Below are 6,708 nucleotides of genomic sequence, written 5' to 3' on the forward strand. Positions count from 1 at the left end.
ATGTGCTCAAAGGAATGCCAGCAAGGGGGCCAATGTGCAGTATGGGGTAAAGCAAACGCCCTGGTCCAGCCAGTCCAGCCTGGATCCTGGAGACCCTGGCCAGCTCGGACCACTATGCAGAAGCCACCCAGAGCTTTCTTAAATTTAGGGAAATGCCCTGCATATTTCATTGTGAGAACCCATCTCTGATTTGGGAACCAGGATCATTGCTACTCAAGTCCAGGTTTCAGTTAGTTTCCCCAATTTTAGGAAGAGGCATTTAATGCGAAAACTTCCATGCAGTCAACACTAGAGCCTGCTTTTCGAAACCTTAATAATACAAAATTAAATGAGAGAATGTATGTAAAGCCCATAACACAGTGCCCAGCACATGGCTAAAGTCACTAAGTGTTAGTTCTTATTGATGATTATCCTTGACATAAACCTGGCAAACTTTGTTCTAAATTACTGATTCATTCATTTAGCAAACAATTATTGAGCACCTACTATGTGTCAAACACTGTTGTTGGTCAACATGGATGTAGCTGTGGATAAGCCAGGACAGGTCCTTGCTCTCATCAAATGTACATACTTTGGGAAGGAAGACTGACAGCAAATAGTTAAACTAAATAATTTCATTTAATAGTTGCCACAAATAAAATAAAATAAAATAAGACAATGGGATAGAAGAGTGACTGAAGGGAATGGAATGAGGAGGAAACTGGACTCTAGATTGAGTGGCCACGGAAAGCTTCTCCAAGGATTAGGCTTGGATGATGAGATGGAGTCTGCCCTGTGAAGATTCAGAGGTGCAGCATCCCAGGCAGAGGGAGCAGCAAGACAAAGGCCCTGAGGTAGACCCCCACCTCAACACTACACTGCATTCCTTATGTAGTGGATGCAAAACTACATTCCTCTTTGCTGTCACATTAACAGCTTCCATTTTCAAGGCTTCTGAGTACTCAGAATAAACTGCCACCAGGAGAGTTGTAGTACTTTGGTGAGAACAAACCATTTATACAAATAGTGTAGAAATTCTAATTTAACCAATCATGAGAGCTGACTTCTTTTTTTAAAAGATTTGAGAGAGAGAGAGAGAGAGAAATATAGATGTGAGAGAGAGAAACACTGATGGGCTGCCTCCTGCACACCGGGGATCAAACTTGCAACTTGGGCATGTGTCCTGATTAGGAGATGAACCAGCAACCTTTTGGTGCAGAGGATGACACCCAACCAACTGAACCATGCGGGCCAAGGCGAGAATGGACTTCTTAAATCAGCATTGCTTGATATCACTATTGCATATTTCATTGTGAGAAACCCATCTTTGATTTGGGGACCAGGCCCATTGCTACTCAAATTCACAGATGTGAGAACCAGATTAGGAGCTGGGATGACTCCTGCTCTGCCAGTTACCTGCTTTCAGCTCCTGAACAGGTGACTGAGAACTTCCTGGGATTCAGTTTGCTAACCTATGAAACAAGAGGGATGGGTTAGGCCAGTGCATCTAAAAGTTTAATGTGCCCTCCAGTCCCCCTGAGGACTTTGTTTCATGCAGGCTCTGATTCTGTAGGTTGGGGTGGGGTCTGAGCTTCTGCATTCTAACCAGCTCTCATGTGATGCTGAGGCTGTCAGTCCTCGGATCACACTCTTGAGTAGCAGAAGTTTAAATTGTCTCTAAAGTGACTTCCAGCTCTAAATCTGTGTCTCTGTCTAGTCTTAGTATGACTTGAACTTCAGGTCCTTGATATAATTTCAATCACCTAAAGATCTGTGATAACCAAGATACAGGTGACCTTCCTGCAATACCCAACCTGTGCTTCTGTCTGGTTGTCCAGCCCTTGCAAAACAAGGCCGCTGACTCACACCAGCTACCTCCTACAGCAACTCCTATGCATTTCAGGGCAGAGACCAGTGAAACTCCTTATCACTTATCAAATCCACCATGGCAAAGTGAGGAAGCTTTGATTTCATAAGTGTGCCAACACTTGGGCTGGAATGCATGGTTAGTTTAAGCAACAATTGTGGAGCATAATATTTTAATTTACATCACTTAATTAATGAATGCAATCTTTGGATAAAATGTGTTGTTGTTTTTTTAAATCATGCAAAATTCCATATAGTTCTGGAAGATCAGTGAAGGATATTATTGCTAATTTTACTTTAATTACCTCTGCTGGGTTTCACCTTAAGGGGGCTGTTAAACAGGTAAAAACCCTATTTTCTTGCAATTCAAAAACCCCTCAACTCTTCTCAGCAAGATTGGTTGCCACCTTGGCTTTTTATCTCTGAAAGAAGGGGTTGAGGTGGGCTGTCAGAAGATCAATCGGGTAACGTGAGGGGAAGCATGAAGTCAATGTAGCCCGCAGAAACTCCATTTCTTCATCGTGACCCTTTCTCCTTCCTGTCTGCCCACTCCCTTCCTTAATCATTAAGCCCTTAGGACATCAGATTCTGGTCAGCATCAAACTGTCTTAAGAACAAAGCCTCAGGTCTGTTGAGCACAGAAACAGTTTTGGTCAAACTGAAGATAACATTTTGACCTCAGTTGTGTTTCAGCCCCAGGCCCACAAAAGCAGAATGACCCTAACGACCACATCCTCATGAAACCAGACAAACAACTCTGTGGTCAACATCAGGTCCTGATACAATGATCAATTATTGCCTACCCTGGCCCCAGCCAATCATCAGAGCCCACAACCCCAACTCCCTTAATCACCATGATTCATATTTTTTTCACATGTATAATTGGTCCCCATGTGGCCCATTGGGGAGCCAGGTTTTGGAGCACTAACTTACTTGTGTCTCTGGGTTTGGCACTATTTCCTTAACTAATAAACCTCTACTTTCTTTGCTACAAACTCCTGATCATGTTTTACTGGGCTTTGATGCACGCCGGCAAATAGACCCCTTTAGTCCAGGAATGTCAGGAAATTACTAGCTCTTGTTGAAGACACTGCTCCACTATTTAAAGTAGGGAAGGCAGGGGACATGATGGGACATGCTAGAATGGTGATAATGATGGCTTACATTTGAATGTCACTTCAAAGTTTTCAAAGTATTTTCTGGAGGTGACTGTGGTTATCACCATTTCATGACCAGAGAGACTGAAGGCTAAGAGAGCTACAAACTGATATCTGGTGGAACCAAATCTAAACTCAGATCTTCCATCTAGTATAATTCTCATGGGGACAATGCTCCAATTACAGAGCATTAACCCAGGCTTTGAAAACTTTCCCAAAGTCACAGAGCACAGCCGATAGAGGAAAAACAAGAATCTGTCCAATTCTGAGGACTCTTCAGATTGACATTCTCCACTGCCAAACTCAGGACTTGCGATTATCTTTGTTGCCTTATCAGGACCATAAGATCTATATTTCCCATCAGATGTGCTCTCCTGTAGAGAGTTCCCTGAGGATAGATTGAGCCTAGCCACGATGTCAATAAATGACATAATGGAATTAACTGGCATTTCATTCATCTTTCAATGTTTCTTCTTCCAGATGTCAGTCCAAGGGATCATAGTGTCATGGAGCATCCATCAAAGGAGAAGTAAATGAAACATGACTTATCCTCCCAAATCCTTCTCAGGCCATTCAGGAAACTCCCTCGTGTAAGCTGGCCATTACAGAAAAGATACTATAAACACTGGTTGGTTGGTTTCTGCATTTTCAACTGGCTTTTATATATTTATATTTGCCATGAAGGAATATACACGACCTGAAGTGGTGAACATACATTTCCAAACACATGATATTGCCAAACATGACTCACAGAGAAGCCAATTCTTTAGAAACATTATTCACTGTAGGAAACAAATGGCAAATGACATTAACGTGCCTGTGGGCTAAGAACTAAAATCAGTTCAGGGAAGCACAAGAAAGAGAGGTATTTATGTAACTGTGATTTCTACCTATTGTGGGCTTCTTATACTGTTCACAGGAGTCACAACAAATATTTAGAAATGATTATGATACATACATAGGCAACAATATTAATAGACAGCAATGCCTAGGTTTGCACTGCTTTTATTGACTTCCAAGACCCAGAAGGCACTTGTAACTTACAATTATATTCATGGGTGGGAGTCTCTATTAGCACTACAATACCCAACATTTTAAAAATTAATTTCAGCTCTGGCCAGTGTGGATCAGTTGGTTGGAGCATCATCCCGGGCACTGGCAGGAGACACGGATTGATGTATCTCCTCTCTCTCTCTCTCTCTCTCTCTCTCTCTCTCTCTCTTTCTCTCTCTTCCTCTATCTCTCCCTCTCTAAAATCAATTTTAAAATTTTAATTTCAACCAAATGAACCAGCCAACTCACATGCCAATATCCAGCACAATGTAGGGTTAAATATCCCAGTTCCAGATACAATGGAAAGCCAAATGTCAATAGAAACATCCTGGATTTATTTCCTTATTTATATTTTCTTCTCATTTCTTATCCTTTGTTCTCAGAAAGTGAACACTGGCTTTTACAATAGGCATGCTAAACTAAACTGAGGCCCTGGCTGAATCACACCGGCTACCCACCTATCAGTTCTCCCGTTCCGTCCGGAGGATGGGGCCTTAGCTGAGGAAACCAGTGACTATGTAGAGCTTCCCAATGGTGGTGGGATTCTCCAAGGACCTTTAGTCTCAGGCTGCCTGTGGGTGAACCCTGCCCCACCTGCACTCGAGAAGCAGCAGTGGAAGGCAGCTTCCGAAGGAGTGGTGGGAGCTGACGTCTCTCATCCTTTGCTCATTCAGAACCTGAAGGTGATGACCTGGCATGTTTCTACTGAGACCCCACCTGGAGTTTAGGACCACTTCCTACCCTATTTTGTTAGAGAATAGGTGTGTAGGGACTGGGCAGGGTGGGGGTGGGGACCAACTGTAAGGCAAAGGTATGGGGAATGTCCTGGCAAGGTAGAAAACTTGAGAAAAAGGCAGAGAACACACCATTTGGACCAGGTCCCCTGTTTCCTTAACCCCATAGCTTTCTTCTCACTCTCTCAAAGGACACTGATTACTTGTTAGGAGCTGATACAGGATCTGGGTCCCCATAGCTGTCCACTCTCCACATGGCACTAGGCATGGACTGCCACAGCAGTCAAAGTTCCCGAGGAAAGGAATCCTGGCACCAGGGGAACCTTCTCCTCGCCGCTGAGAAGCCCTGGATCCCTTTCCTGCCCGCCCACTCTGACTCCACCCCTTTAGATCTGGTTCTGATCAGAAAGACACTTCCCCAGAGAAGGAGTGGCATGAGGGACTGGTGCTCATTTTCAAGAATCTTGGCCTCCCTCCCTTGGTTATAACAGTGAACAAGGACTATCTTACACCAGGTATCCCCTCTAAGGCCTGGTCTGTGCTGTAGAGAATGGATCGAGCTTGGAGAGAAGGGCTTCTTTCTGACACAATAGCCCTCACCTGGGCACCACCACCAACGTTCAGCACTCTCCCTAGAAGCCCCAGCAAGAGGAGAAAGGTGGCTGGAAGTGTCTGTAGTCAGCCTTTCAGAACTGAAGCAACTGTGAAGAATTTCTGCTGCAGCTCTTCACCTTGCAGCAGGCTGCCAACTCTTGGAAATGGAACCCACCATCGAGTGCCAATCAGAGACATGACTTTTGGTCCAGAAAAAGCTGAGGACCCATTAGAGTTCCTTTGGGTGTCCTTGGCCTTACACCCTATTTTCACTTCCTCCCCTGGCTTATCTTGGGTAACCTAGAAAGGAGCTGGGAGATGTAAACAATATCTCCAACTGTGGAAATGTGGGACCCAATCAACAAGGAGGAATGTGATTAATTCTAGGCTGACTCAGATGTGACAGGCGAGGACAGCACAGACAGCAGACATCCACAAGGATTTGAGCAACTCATTAGGGAGGAATTTTAGCAACAGAAGAGGGAGAAGCTGTGATAAAGACTGGTACCAGGGAACAAGAATCCTCCACTCCCTCACCAAACCAGCCTTTCACTCCACGTGGCTGTGTCTGGAGATACACAGTGAGATAGAGCCAAATCCTGGGTGGCACAAACAGTGTGCAATAGGGTTCTTCCTACGTTTGAAAAAGGAGGGACTCAATGTCATTGCCAACAAAGTTTCATTTCAATAAAAATTAATTGAGTACCTATGAAATCCCAGCACTGTGATCAGAGATAAGGCAGAACTGAGAGCAAAACAATCTCTATTTCCAGCCTAGGAACAGAGCTTTAGAAGATGTAGCCCCAGAACCTGTATTAGGTTCTAACAAGCAATCCATGTTCAATCACAAAACGCGGAGAGAAAAGCAGTTGTGGGAGCTGCAGAACACGGAGCCTGCTCAGCTGCAGGCCAGAGGCCTTCTCAAGTGGGACCCATCCCAACCCTAACTGAGGGTTGCCTGGGGCCCAGGGCACTGAGACTGCACTAAGGTTATTCTATTTGTCTGTTACAAGTAGGCACTTGGGATACATCAGTGAACAAAACAGTGATCCAAACAGGCAAAATGTCTGCCTTGTGAGGTTTATGTTCTTGGGGAATAAACTGTTCATAAATAATAGTTGTAAGACTAAGTAAGTTATGTTGCATGTTAGAAGATGCAGGTATGGAAATAAAGGAAGTAGAGACAGGGGATCAGAGACAGCATTTTAAAAATAGGGTGCCTGGGGCAGTTCTCTTTGAGAAGGTGACATCAGAGCAAGGACTTGAGGACAGGAGGGATCATCGAGGAGCAGGTGTTGGGGCTCCTGAGTAAACCCTGGGACCCT

The sequence above is a fragment of the Myotis daubentonii genome, chromosome 10, assembly GCF_963259705.1.
Source record: "Myotis daubentonii chromosome 10, mMyoDau2.1, whole genome shotgun sequence".
Classification (NCBI taxonomy): domain Eukaryota; kingdom Metazoa; phylum Chordata; class Mammalia; order Chiroptera; family Vespertilionidae; genus Myotis; species Myotis daubentonii.